The 12,844-nt window shown below is 48.1% G+C and overlaps 1 long non-coding RNA gene across 1 annotated transcript; it reads left to right on the top strand.

The window, feature by feature from the left end:
* The first annotated feature begins 9,631 nt into the window (after window positions 1-9,631).
* On the top strand, window positions 9,632-12,295 carry LOC118558669. The gene is made up of 3 exons (XR_004928421.1): window positions 9,632-9,826; window positions 10,788-10,934; window positions 12,261-12,295. It is a non-coding gene; the product is annotated as an uncharacterized LOC118558669 (long non-coding RNA).
* Window positions 12,296-12,844: the final 549 nt, after the last annotated feature.

The raw sequence follows: 12,844 nt of genomic DNA, 5'->3' as shown, positions 1-12,844 counted from the left end.
TCTGGTGAAGGTCTCCATAAACTTTGTGGACATGAGTTCAGTTTTTACCACCGAGTACGTTGTGTCACACTATAAACTGCTCGGAGGCAAGAAGTCTTTACACTGAACTGTTTATATGTGACACTGAGCTGCACCAAGCAGGCGGTTGCACTGCAGCGTCACAGTATGAATGAAATGGGTTTGATTTTAATATATAATCCTCAATTACTGGGGTACAGCTCAGTGGCAGAGAGTTTCACTGCGTTGCATAAAGCATGGAGGTAATAAAGGTGACTAAAACTTTTATAACCTCCATTGCACACAGAAATAGCATCACCTGACTACGTCCTTCTGCCTTTTAGATTAAATATGGTGAAATATAGAAACACCATTTTATTCAGAAAAAGAACCTGGGGAGACTGCAGCGGGTAAATTATTTAATAAGTTAGAAAGGTCTGACTCTCTGTTTTCCACAGATACCAGCCATGTGGGGCGGAGCCAGAAAATATGTGCCTGAAGCATTTTCCAGAAGATTGGCCTTTAATTGTCATCTTCTGTTCTTAAAGTGCTATAAAACAGATTATTTGTGAAAAAAAATATCTTAGCAACTTGTTTTACAAATATTAAAGGTACATAGCCACATGATATGCTTAAAAAAAGACCAACAACCGTTTGATAGTGATAAACTAAGGTTATATACATCAAGCCTCCATGCTGATAATGTTTTATGGTCCTTTTTATGGATCTAAAAATCGCTGGGCACGATTAGCAGATATAAACCAATGTGGCGCCATCTAGTGGCAGTATGGCAGAACTATCATAATGCCGGTTTGCTTAATTAATAAATCAGAATTAAATAATGCTGGACCAAGCCTGACCCTCTGCAATGCTTTGCAGTAAAGCGACAGTGATGAAGACCAACCGTTATTAATTAAATAAACTGATTTTTTTCACTGGATCCTGGACCTTTCTTCAGTGTTTCACTGGGAGATGCTAATAGCCGTTAGCCACTTTCTTGTTTTAACCCCTGCTGAGCATGTGCAGTACGTACTTCCATTAAAATCGTAAATAAACACGAAAGGCTTTATTTACTAACAAGTTGATCAACAACAAAGAGTAAAACACTAAAATAACAACTAATACGCCAGCAGGACATGATAATCTTTCATAAAAACAGTGTATGCAACCAGAGTGAACTGCTGACGTATAAATAAAAGTCAAATAAGGTGGCTATGCACCTTTAAAGCCTCCTCATTCAAGGGATTTGGGGAAAAACATGACGTGTTTGAACTACTTCTAGAGAAGGTTGAAAAAAGAGGGAAAAATGGGGACACAGCTCAATATTTATAAAGAGGAGCTTTTCAATGCGCTGCCTCTTCCTTCTTGTGCCACACTGCTGCATGTAAACCAGAGGTTCTGATAAACAAATTATGATCTGCAGCATCATCTGGCATGTGAGTCCCTAAGAGACATAATTGTCAAAGGTATAAAGTTCACATAACGATACATTTATGATAGCCATGGTGTGGCCAAGGGTTCTGGTATAGTACCATCATGTCCTGGAAACCAAACATCTTCTATCACTCATACTGGACTTGATGGAACTATCTTACCATCACACTTTCCCTGACATAAAGCAGTCTAAAGGTAATTTAAATATAGTGTCTGCAAGAAGGGACAGAGCAGACTGGACAATAAGTAATTTCCCTCTGGGATTATTAAAGTATGTCTGATTCTGATCCTGAAAAAGCTTGTAGGTCCTTCAGTGTCTGTAGCAAGACACTGAAGATCTTTCTGTTGTGTAGTCTGCTCTCTCTGCCATCATCTGTAGGGGCAGCATCAGATTGGCTTGAAGCATCAGAGTAACTGACTTGTGGAAAGCTTGTTGAGCTTCTTCACTAAAGAAAGCCGGCTCTGTTCTGGGGATTCATCTTCTAGAACCTCTGGAGATGATTTTAAATGCAAGTATTCTTCATAAATAAAGAACATTATGGACAACCCTGAGCCTCCTCTTCATCAGATTGTCACACAACAACAGAGAGTCTTCAGTGAGAAGCGTCTCCTGATCCTCAGACCGCTGCAGACTGCTCTGCAGGTCCTTTGGTATTTCCTTTAGACGTTCACATGGCCTCAGCGCTGCGCAACAGGTCGTAAAATACCCCCAGAACCTCAGAAAAGTGAAATGTGTTGTCATGGCCCCTTTAATTCTGATGTCCCTGCTGCTGCAGCAGCTGTGGAGCCGACTGCACTGTCTCATGTTAACGTTAAAGGAAAAAGTCTAATCCTGTTAATAAAGTTATGCCTCCAGCTGTTTTACAATTTAAGATCTAACTTTAAGCCCAAGACACAGGCCCAGGTTCTACCCCAGACTCACAGTGGTAGTTGGGACACCTTCCCACTCACAATGAGAGCTTTTACCACCATGTTTATCTATGAGTGTTGAGTTAGACGTGAGGCTCTCCTCACAGGAATGAAGGAGACGAGGCGAGGGAGCCAAAGGGTTGGTGGAACTGCAGCACATGTGCCTCCCGTGCAACTAGGTCTACAATTTGGCCAAATTCAAAAACTAGACATGAATAATAAGAGGTATTTGCTCACCAATCTACACAAAGACTTTCATGGCCCCATGTGTATAAAATCAGGCACCAGGCATGCAAACTGTTTCTACAAACATTAGTGAGTGATTGGGTCACCAGTGGGGTTTAGTTACAGGAAGCCCCCTGTAAAATGTCCTCCTAAATATTCCTCAGCACCTGTCCCTGCTCTGATGTACATTATATATCAGCCATCCTAACTTCATACTACTCAATATTTATGTCATTAAAACCTATAGATTTCTGTCTTAAACTCTCTTAACCCTAACCCTGCTGCAGACATGATTGCAGACTAAATGGAACGCAGCCCGGCCATGGCGACAGCAGTATCTATAGCAACGGTAGAAAATGTAACATTCTCCCTATTTTAGACTCTGAAATCTTTGGCAAAACTACTAAAATTAAAGATAATCTTCATTACCTAAATGAAGATTGTGAACATATGATGTATGCTTCTTGCTAGAAATGTCATCAAACGTGATCCAAAAACTCTGATCTGCAGGCTGGGGGCGACCTAGAGCGCTACACACTTTCCTCCGCTTGTCTTTGTTCCTGCCCACAAAGACACACAGAATGTTTCAGAACCAGAACCCACGGCCGGAGAGCACACTGCGGTTCCTGCTGAAGGCCCGGGATGCAGATCAGGACACAGACTGGCTGTGAAGTGATAAAGGGCATCCAGCAGGTAAAGCTCAGGTACGAGCTCTGGTTCTGGTTCTGGTGGAGGTTTTCCTTCCCGTTAATGAGGAGTTTCTCTTTCCCCTGTCGCTTCATGCTTGCTCGGTATGAGGGATTGCTGCAAAGCCATGGACAATGCAGACAACTCTCCCTGTGGCTCTACGCTTCTCCAGGAGTGAATGCTGCTTGTCAAGACTTTGATGCAATCAACTGGTTCCCTTATATAGGACATCTTTTTACCAATCTGTATAATCTGACCCAATCTGTATATCCATCCATCCATTTTTTGACCCGCTTAATCCCTCATGGGGTCACGGGGGTTGCTGGTGCCTATCTTCAGCATTCACTGGGTGAGAGGCGGGGTTCAATCTGTATAATCTGACCCATTTTGACTTTGTAAAGTGCCTTGAGATGACATGTTTCATGAATTGACTCTATATAAATAAAATTTAATTGAATTGAATCAGCTTTACACCACCTTCATCGCTCCTCTCTACGGGGAAAGTCTTCACCCTCTTTGTTATTTAGACACTAATAATTTTCGTCTTCATTTAAACTGCCAGCAAAGGATCAGGTCTGCTCTGTTAGTTTCCACCAACCAACACTGACATGCAGCTCTAAAAGGAATCCTCCAAGCAACACATTTAGTGGTAAATATGTTTTTATTCTTCCTGATGAATAAACAAAGTCTAAAGCTGTAATGTTCTGTTTTTTGGTTTAGTGTCTGTGTTGCTTCTCTTACGCTTTTGGGTTTATATCCTTTGTAGATTCTGTCTTGTTTTAGGGTTTTGTTTAGTCTGTGTACTATTTTAGGTAGTCCGGTCTTTGTTTGTTCTCTCTCGGCCTTAGGTTTATCCTCCTGTCAGTTTCATTATTGTTTCCACCTGCGTTTGGTTAATTAGTCCCTCCCTGTTACTGTGTCTGCCCGCTTATTTAAACCCCTCTTAGTTTTCTGTTGGTTGTCGGGACTTCACCTTCGTTTCGTCGTTCCTTGCCTGAACTCGGTCTGTTTTGCCTGTTTTTCCCTTCATTAAACACCACCAAAGGAATTACCTCTGCGTCTGGCTGACTCTGGGTTCATCTCCACATCAAACATTACAGTAAGTCCCGACCACAACATGATGAACCTGTCGCCTAGACGCTTTCTCCGGTCAGGAGCTGCTATGCTGCGTGAGCCCGATAATCCTTCTAACATGTCTCTCCTCGCTGATCACTCACCTCAAGCCGCCATACTGTCATCCTCGGAGCGTGCCCGTCCTGTCTCAGAGTTTTTTCTGGAGGTTCACGCAGATGTGGTGCAGGAGATCCGTCCGGACCTTTTCCCGGATGCGTTGCAGCTTTCCTGCCCTTACGAGGGGCCGCCGATACCGCCATCGGCTACAACGGTCCCTTCCCGTCAGAAGGCATCATTCCTCCAGCAAGCTCCGTCGACTCGCCGCCGGAGAAGGAAGCGCTTGCCAGCCGGCCATCCATCCAGTATAGGTGGGCAACCCCCCGACGAGCCAGTTCGGCCTCACCCGACTGCCGAACCTCTGGCTCCGCCCACTTCCGGTCCGGCGGAGGGGGATTCTTCGCCTCCTAGAGCCAGGAGGCCCACAGCTCCCCCTGCTGGACACCGTGACTCTGAATATCTGGCTCTGGAGAATAAAGTAAGGACGTTTGCCCCCATCATCAAGCGTCTCAGGGAGGCTTTATTCTTGCATTATTCAGAGGAGTTGGAGAAAAAATTAAAGGAGGTTGAGGGACATTACAGGTCAGCCCTCCGGTCATTTTACAGCCGACCGAAGTCTGTCCCCGAGGGTCTGGAAGACGCCTCGGCCCCTGAGTCTGTCCCCGAGGGTCTGGAAGACGCCTCGGCCCCTGAGTCTGTCCCCGAGGATCTGGAAGACGCCTCGGCCCCTGAGTCTGTCCCCGAGGGTCTGGAAGACGCCTCGGCCCCTGATTCAGCCCCCGAGGGTCCGGCGGACGTCTCGGTCCCTGAACCTGTTCCCCAGGGCCAGGACGGGGCTCTGGAGGATCTGCCTCTGCCCAAGTCTCCAGAGGGGGTTCTGGAGGACCCGCCTCCGCTCAAGTCTCGTGACGCGTCGACCCAGGAGGGCCTGTCGCAGACGTCCGACGTAGGAACCCAGGGGGGTCCGTCGCAGACGTTCGACGTGGGAACCCAGGGGGGTCCGTCGCAGACGTCCGACGTGGGAACCCAGAGGGGTCCGTCGCAGACGTCCGACGTAGGAACCCAGGGGGGCCCGTCGCAGACGTTCGACGTGGGAACCCAGGGGGGTCCGTCGCAGACGTCCGACGTGGGAACCCAGAGGGGTCCGTCGCAGACGTCCGACGTGGGAACCCAGGGGGGTCCGTCGCAGACGTCCGACGTGGGAACCCAGGGGGGTCCGTGTCAGACGTCCGACGTGGGAACCCAGGGGGGTCCGTTGCAGATATCCGACGTGGGGACCCAGGGGGATCTTTCGTTCCTCGGGCACCCAGGGCCGCCGAAGAGAAAGCAGCAACTGTGGCCTCCTGAAGACTTAGAGCCTCATAGTGTTGTGTTTAAGCCAAGACTCTTTATTACCCTCATGGACAGCCAAATCTGGGAGAGACTTTATTGGATGTCCCTTTCTGAGACCCTCCAGGAGCTGATCCTGAGACTCCTGGTGGCTAAGGGTCTGACTTTGGCCCCTGAAGCCTGTAGCCCGGGGTCTCCTGAAACCTGCAGCCCGGGGCCTCCTGAAACCTGCAGCCCGGGGTCTCCTGAAACCTGCAGCCCGGGGTCTCCTGAAGCCTTTAGCCCAGTGGCCTCTTTAGCAGCCTGTAGCCAGGCTCCCACTTTAGCAGCCTGTAGCCAGGCTCCCACTTTAGCAGCCTGTAGCCAGGCTCCCACTTTAGCAGCCTGTAGCCAGGCTCCCACTTTAGCAGCCTGTAGCCAGGCTCCCACCTTAGTAGCCTTTAGCCAGGCTCCCACCTTAGCAGCCTGTAGTCAGGCTCCTTCGTCTGTCGCCTGTAGTCAGGCTCCTTCGTCTGTCGCCTGTAGTCAGGCTCCTTCGTCTGTCGCCTGTAGTCAGGCTCCTTCGTCTGTCGCCTGTAGTCAGGCTCCTTCGTCTGTCGCCTGTAGTCAGGCTCCTTCGTCTGTCGCCTGTAGTCAGGCTCCTTCGTCTGTCGCCTGTAGTCAGGCTCCCCCTTCGGTCGCCTGTAGTCAGGCTCCCCCTTCGGTCGCCTGTAGTCAGGCTCCCCCTTCGGTCGCCTGTAGTCAGGCTCCCCCTTCGGTCGCCTGTAGTCAGGCTCCCCCTTCGGTCGCCTGTAGTCAGGCTTCCCCTTCGGTCGCCTGTAGCCAGGCTTCCCCTTCGGTCGCCTGTAGTCAGGCTCCCCCTTCGGTCGCCTGTAGTCAGGCTCCCCCTTCGGTCGCCTGTAATCAGGCTCCCCCTTCGGTCGCCTGTAGTCAGGCTTCCCCTTCGGTCGCCTGTAGTCAGGCTCCCCCTTCGGTCGCCTGTAGTCAGGCTCCCTCGTCAGTCACCTGTAACCAGGCTCCCTCGTCAGTCACCTGTAACCAGGCTCCCTCGTCAGTCGCCTGTAACCAGGCTCCCTCGTCAGTCGCCTGTAACCAGGCTCCCTCGTCAGTCGCCTGTAACCAGGCTCCCTCGTCAGTCGCCTGTAACCAGGCTCCTTCGTCAGTCGCCTGTAGCCAGGCTCCTTCGTCAGTCGCCTGTAGCCAGGCTCCTTCGTCCGTCGCCTGTAGCCAGGCTCCTTCGTCCGTCGCCTGTAGCCAGGCTCCTTCGTCCTTAGCCTCGTCCCTGTAGCCAGGCTCCTTCGTCAGTCGCCTGTAGCCAGGCTCCCTCTTCAGTCGCCTGCAATCAGGCGCCACCGCCTGAAGCCGTTAACCATGCGCCGCCGCCTTTAGCCTGTAGTCCGGCGCCTCCCTCAGCTTGTAGTCAGGCGCCTTCCTTAACCCGTAATCCGGCGCCAGGCTCTGTTTTCTTCCTCTCCAGACCCCGCCGACGGCCTCCGAGGTTTCTGGTCCGCCGACGGCCGTCTGTCGCCTTGATCCGCCGACGGCCTCCTGGAGGTTCGCCACAGAGCCTGTCACGCCGGGGCCGTCCGCCGGAGAGCCTGTCACGCCGGGGCCGTCCGCCGGAGAGCCTGTCACGCCGGGGCCGTCCGCGGAGAGCCTGTCACGCCGGGGCCGTCCGCCGGAGAGCCTGTCACGCCGGGGCCGTCCGCCGGAGAGAGCCTGTCACGCCGGGGCCGTCCGCCGGAGAGCCTGTCACGCCGGGGCCGTCCGCCGGAGAGCCTGTCACGCGGGCCGTCCGCCGGAGAGCCTGTCACGCCGGGGGCCGTCCGCCGGAGAGCCTGTCACGCCGGGGCCGTCCGCCGGAGAGCCTGTCACGCCGGGGCCGTCCGCCGGAGAGCCTGTCACGCCGGGGCCGTCCGCCGGAGAGCCTGTCACGCCGGGGCCGTCCGCCGGAGAGCCTGTCACGCAGGGGCCGTCCGCCGGAGAGCCTGTCACGCAGGGGCCGTCCGCCGGGACGACCGCCGGAGAGCCTGTCACGCCGGGGCCGTCCGCCGGAGAACCTGTCACGCAGGGGCCGTCCGCCGGGACGACCGCCGGAGAGCCTGTCACGCCGGGGCCGTCCTCCTGGACGCCCGCCCGAACGTCTGTCACGCCGGGGCCGTCCTCCGGGACGCCCGCCGGAACGTCTGTCACGCCGGGACCGTCGCCTGGAACGCCCACCAGACTCTTGTTGTTTGACTTGCGCCCAGTCTGGGTTGCTCGTGATTAGTTTTGTTGTGTTTTGGACTTTGGCCCGCCATCCAGGACCTCCCTCCTCCCGCCCGGTCTGGGTTGTTATTATTTTACTTGGACTCTTGGTTCGTGTTTCAGGGACGTCTAGAATCCGTCCTTGAGGGGGGGGCTCTGTAATGTTCTGTTTTTTGGTTTAGTGTCTGTGTTGCTTCTCTTACGCTTTTGGGTTTATATCCTTTGTAGATTCTGTCTTGTTTTAGGGTTTTGTTTAGTCTGTGTACTATTTTAGGTAGTCCGGTCTTTGTTTGTTCTCTCTCGGCCTTAGGTTTATCCTCCTGTCAGTTTCATTATTGTTTCCACCTGCGTTTGGTTAATTAGTCCCTCCCTGTTACTGTGTCTGCCCGCTTATTTAAACCCCTCTTAGTTTTCTGTTGGTTGTCGGGACTTCACCTTCGTTTCGTCGTTCCTTGCCTGAACTCGGTCTGTTTTGCCTGTTTTTCCCTTCATTAAACACCACCAAAGGAATTACCTCTGCGTCTGGCTGACTCTGGGTTCATCTCCACATCAAACATTACAAAAGCAGGTCAAAGACTCAAAGAGCCTGCAGTGTTTTCTTCTATTTATAATACTTTCATTCTTGGTTCACTTTAAAACTTTAAAACAGTAGAAAGTACAGACAGTTGTGTCAAAGTGTAGCCGTGTAGTATCGTCACTTTCTACTTCCACTTTTTACTCTGCTACTTTCCACCACTATGGAGTGATGTCTGAATACTTCCTTAGTTCACATTCTAATAATCTGGATCTGCGTTCTTCTACAGGGAGCTTCTTGGGATGACTTTACAGTCAGTCTGGTTGGTCGCTGACTGCATCCAGCAGGCCTCCTGCTCCTCCTCTGCACCACCCACATCCAGCAAAGGAGGTCAGCACCTCACCCAGAGTCCTCCTCCTCCTCCTCCTCCTCTTCTGCTCTGAGAACCAGGATCTCTGGTCTCCTCCACTGCTGCAGCACCAGAACCATTTTACCTGCAGGACCCAGGAAAGTGGAGCCATAAAGAGGTTAGATGGTTAAATGGCTGCAGAAGCTGAATCCTTTCTTCCTGCTGAGGCCTATACCTTCAGCAGATGTTGGGCTTCGCTTCTTTTTCTTCTCAGGGAGAGTTTGAGGAGCAGAGAACCAGCCTGGGAGCTGCTTCTGCCTCACAGAAGAAGACAAGTTCAACCACGGCTGAGGCTGATGAAGCAGAAATCTTTATGGACTTTAGAAAATGTTTTCCTGAAGCAGAACATTCAGTCAGTTTGTGGGAAGTTTGCTTTGTAATAAAGTTATTTTTAAAACCCCTTAAATCGTGTCTTTTATGAAGCTAAAATGACCAAAAAAATGGAATTCTGTCCTCCCCATCTTAAACATCATGTTATCCTGTTGAAGTCATTTGATAGTAAATTAGACACAGATAAGTGGGTTTTGTAGTTTTTTCCTACTATCTAACTATAGTTCAGGTATTTCGCTGCTTAGGAAGGACAGGAAGCAGCCTTTGCAGCTTCCTGTAGAGACTCGCGGGAACTGTAGTTCAACTCCTCTGATAACAGGACCGTTTAAAATAGAGAAACTGAAGGTTTTCCTCCTTTTATGTTCTTTTCCTTCATTCTGTAGAATCAAGCTTAGCTGTTAGCTGTAAATATTTATTCCCCTGAATCAAACTTTGACTCTAAACGCTTCTACCAGACATAAAAACACCAGTCAGCTGACCCTAGGAGACAGAAAGTGAAACTTTGCTGAACTCCTTCAGATCAGCTCCATTTTGAGACGGGAGGACGAAAATCTTGTCTTCGCTTGTTAACAGAGGTAAGTTAAGCCTTTTCTCCTGCGGTTCTCTCCTGGTTCTGAAGCCTTTAGACTTTCTACAGCTCCTTCAAGCTGACAGCTCAGTCTGCTGCAGACTCTGACCTAACCGGAAGCTTCCTCTCAGACCCTCCCTGGTTCTGGACCAGACCCAATAACACTGGATAGTGACGAAGGCTTTCTGCTAAAGTTGAATGGTATGAGCAGGAATTGATCCTGTGCAATAAATAACTGCATCATCTGCATAAAAATGAAAATCTGCATCAGATCCATTCTGTCCCAACTAATTTAGCGTTAGAGTTACGACAGATTCATGGTACATTCAAACACACTTTGTTAACCAAACCATCCCCAGGAGTACTTTCTATGTTACAGACATGGTGGAGAGGTGATGGCAGCAGCAGCTTCATCTAGGAGAGAAACACTGAAACAGATCCGTTCTCTCTGAGCTTCATCTAACAGGAATGTTTTCTGCCTCACAGTAAATCTGACTCTCAGCAGAGGGACCAGCAGCACATCTTCCTCTGAAGGAGGTCTGGACTTGAAAGGGTTCAGAACCTTTAACTGAAGGCTCTGTAACAGGATCCGGCTCCAACATTTGAGCGGGCCGCTGTGTTCAGAACCATCAGAACTTCAGAGGAAATGTTCCCTCCTTCATTCACTCTAGATGTTCCCACAGACCTGGAACAGGATTCCAGTTTACACCTGAAAAGGTTTCACTCACTTCTAGCTTCATTTTCTAAATAAACCAGAACTTCTCCAGATGGTTCTGTGGAGATCACCCAGCAGACATCAGGAGGTGCTTGAAGTAGTGAAGGAGAGGACAATCCAGACCCAGATGGTACCTGCTGAGCTCAGGTTCCTCTGGTCCTCTACACACATGATGGGAACCAGCTTTCTGCTCTACAGAACACTGACTGGACCTGAACCACTGGGAACTGACTGGTTCTGGTTTCTCTCTCAGGCTGACTAAAGTCCAGAAAATGGGGAATAGTCATCTAAAGGAGAACAGAGCAGAACCTCCAGGTTCCAGCTGTCCGTCTATGAGGAGTGACTGGTCCAAAGATAAACCTCCATACTTCAGTGAAGAACCTGGACCATCAGACTCAGAGTAAGAACCCAGGTTCTAACTGATCCATGTGACTCTGCAGAGATCTAAAAAATACTGTATTCATTCATCAGTAGGGCTGAGTAATTATTTCAATTTCAAGAATCGATTTGATTCCGATTCTCTAGGTTGAGACTTGATTATTTTCGAATGTTTTAAATTTCATACGATCCAAACTCAAAGTGGATTGCTGGTATTAAAATTTTTTTTTTAGATGTTACCTGAATTTCTTGTAGTAATGCGACATATTGACACTAGTATGATATTAACATTCAACAGCAAATAATAAAGTAATGGTAGCTGTAAATAAAGTCATGGTGGCGGCTTTAAGGATCAAATTCTCTCCCTGACTGTTGAGAATTATTATTATTATTATTAATGCCTAATACCTAATACCATGTCTATCTTTGTTTAACAGCCAAAAAAATATATCGGCATGGTATTTATTTACAAATTTATTTACACATTGTGTAAACATCAGGGCGTCATGATTAGTCATTTAGCCATTATAGTCCAGAGTTTAACATTTGTCAATAGGATGTTTTCATTCCAATTCTCAAAAGTGCTTGAAAAATAACAAAATAAAAATATTTTTTGTACAAGCATGTATTTTATTAGTGTCATTTATTGCAAAATTGCATATTAAAATGCCCAAACAGGCTATTACACTTTCAGAAATAAAAGGATAAAACATACAATTAATTTGCAAATAATCTCGAGTTACCTATCGACATTGTGTGATTAATCAGCGCATCAAGCTCGGAGTCACACAGGAAACAGTTCAATGGGATATTTATTGTTTTATATTTATAATATTTATAGTAACACCGTGTGCGGTGATAAAAATGAACTCTGCGGACCTGTCAGCGTTGAGCCCGCGGACTCATGTACGTGCAACTTCACAGTTCACAGTGGAAATTATTATTTTAAATCGATCTTTGGTTATATGAATTGATCATTAGGAATAAAGATGAGAAAAAATATTTTTATACAACCCTAGTCATCAGCAAATAAATAAAAATAACTTAATTTTTATTTTAAATGAAAGTAAAGCTAAATAAGCAAGAGACATGTTAGTGAGTGAAGCAGTGCCGTTTGAGTAAAGGAACACTGGCCCAGTTTGTTCATGTGTGGTCCTTCATGTAGTCTGTAGGTAGAAGTGTTTGGATGGAAATGTGTAGCCTATGTGTTTATGTATCTTGATTTATTTGTTTGAATATTGATTTTAGAGTATTATAAACTCACGGGTAAAGTTAGGAAGATTGTTTATCTATGTTAAGAACTACAGGAAGGACAAGGGTTATTATTAAATAAGTTTTATTTCTTCAGAACAGGACCAGGACTGCTGGCAGCCAATCAGAGCATCTGTGCTCCAGGTGAGACTGAATATCTCCAATCAGAACTTCCTTCTATCGTCTCTGTTGAACTAATTCCACGTCTTTATTTGGGATTTGGAAATCGAACTATGTAAAACTGTTTTTCCTTAAAGCTGCTGCTCATTGTGATGCATGAAAACAAAAAGGTGGAGAAAACAGCCTGCTGCACTGCTGCTTTACAGGAAGAGGGAAGGAACGTCTGAGAGACAGAAACCTTTGTTTCCTCTGATAATAGATCCCAGATTACAGGAGATATAATTGTAGAAAAATGCAATATTTCTATCTGCCGTTTACTTCTAAAGGGCCAAATCAGTCCCATGTCATTTATAATCTGTAATTATTCTTTAAAAACATCCAATCCAGTCTCTGAGATTGGATGTCAGTGCCTCCCAGCGCTGACAAGAAAGAGGCCATGAGTGTTCTCTATCAGACAATCTCTGAGATGCAATCTGCACACACAGAGGCGGCTTTCATTATTGCTGGGGACTTTAACCAGGTAAATATGAAAACTGTTCTCCCTCATTTCTACCAACATGT

The sequence above is a fragment of the Fundulus heteroclitus genome, unplaced genomic scaffold, assembly GCF_011125445.2.
Source record: "Fundulus heteroclitus isolate FHET01 unplaced genomic scaffold, MU-UCD_Fhet_4.1 scaffold_143, whole genome shotgun sequence".
NCBI lineage: Eukaryota > Metazoa > Chordata > Actinopteri > Cyprinodontiformes > Fundulidae > Fundulus > Fundulus heteroclitus.
This window is presented reverse-complemented; position numbering and strand designations above follow the sequence as displayed.